This window comes from Brassica oleracea, chromosome C4 (assembly GCF_000695525.1).
Source record: "Brassica oleracea var. oleracea cultivar TO1000 chromosome C4, BOL, whole genome shotgun sequence".
Classification (NCBI taxonomy): Eukaryota; Viridiplantae; Streptophyta; class Magnoliopsida; order Brassicales; family Brassicaceae; genus Brassica; species Brassica oleracea.
This window is the reverse complement of record NC_027751.1, coordinates 50,286,759-50,288,344: the sequence shown is the minus strand read 5'-3', so window position 1 is coordinate 50,288,344 and position 1,586 is coordinate 50,286,759.

Sequence of the window (1,586 nt, the reverse complement as noted above, 5' to 3'; positions counted from 1 at the left end):
AGAAGAAAGGATTAATTAGTTGGCCGTTGGTTACATTTAATGTAGAAGACCTATTTATGTAGTAGTACCAAATACCAATTACCTCTCATATGTTTTGATTGACATTTTATTTAATTTTATATTCTGAAAAATGAAACCAAAAATACATTTTTCCCTTTTATCAACGTACATGTACTCCTTTTCTGTAAGACTTTTTAAACTATATACGGATAAAAATAGTTATTTGTATAAAGTAATTAAATAGTATATATTTTATTTATTGTAGCATTATGGGTTCAAGAATCATATGAGATCGATAGCTCGTGCCAAACTAATCATCCGCTAATAAGATCGAGCAGATTTAAAATATAATGATTGGCGGATTCAACAAAATACTCACGTGAAAGCTTGTTAATGACATTTGCTAAAAACAACCTAAATATTCAAGTTAAACTTAAAATTGTACTCCACTCTCAGTCAAATGCAAAGCCAACCTAAAGGGATAGTGAAAGTACTATTTAACCTTTATGACCAAACAAAAAAACAGAAATATATTTTACGTTTTTATCCTTCGGAAGTCTACACGTAATAAAAGAAGTCAATATATATATAGACTTCCTACGAAGTCTACCTTATAGACTTATTTTGGAGTCTAACTTGATCTAATAATTTAATTTTGAAAATGTATAAAAATAATTATTGTGATATTTTTAACTAATCATCAATATAATAGATAATATGAAGTAAATAAATCAAAATTTCATATAATTGAACAATTTTGAAGAAAATATACTAATTTGGTTATCATGTGTTAGACAATATTCATACTTTAGAAACAAAAAGTTCTAACATATTATGTCTTTTAGTGGTTGATTTTATAGGGTTAGATTTTAGATTTTGTTTTAATTTTTTTTTTATTAACTTAAATCTGCATATTAATGTTTAGTAGTTTATATTTTGTATAATTGAGACTTTTTGATTATCATGCAAAACATTTAGGGTTTGAAATTTGTGGTTTAGGGTATCGTAGACCTACACTAAAATCTATTTATTTGAAGACGTCTTTTTACTCTATATTTTTCAATTTTTTTGACAAAAGATCATTATATTTAAACTAAGTTAAGTTCCTTAAAAATAAAAAAAATGAAATCATAAACAATAACTATTAAAAAATAAAGAAAAAAATTTAATAAATCATATATTAAAATTATTAAAATAATAAAGAATAAGCAACAATAATGAAATTATTATAGTGAACTTCTAAAAAAGTCTACTATGTTATAGTAAAATCTACTCCAAAATTTTAATTTTATTAGACTTCAAAAGAAGTCTACAGCATCGTAAATTTTAACCTAGTTACATTTTGTCTCCCTATATAAACAAAATTAATACAGTCTCTCTCTAAAGTGGCTGCACAAGTTTTTAAAACCCTCTCCCTTCTCTTTAAAACTCTCTTCCCTCTCCCTAAAATTCTCTCAATTCTTTCAAAAACTCTCTCATTTCTCTTCTTTCTCTCTAAAATTTTCTCAAGTCTTTCTCACAATGTTATCTTGTCATTTTAGATATTATGATTCATGGTTTTCATCTTCTCCTTTAAAAAATGTAAG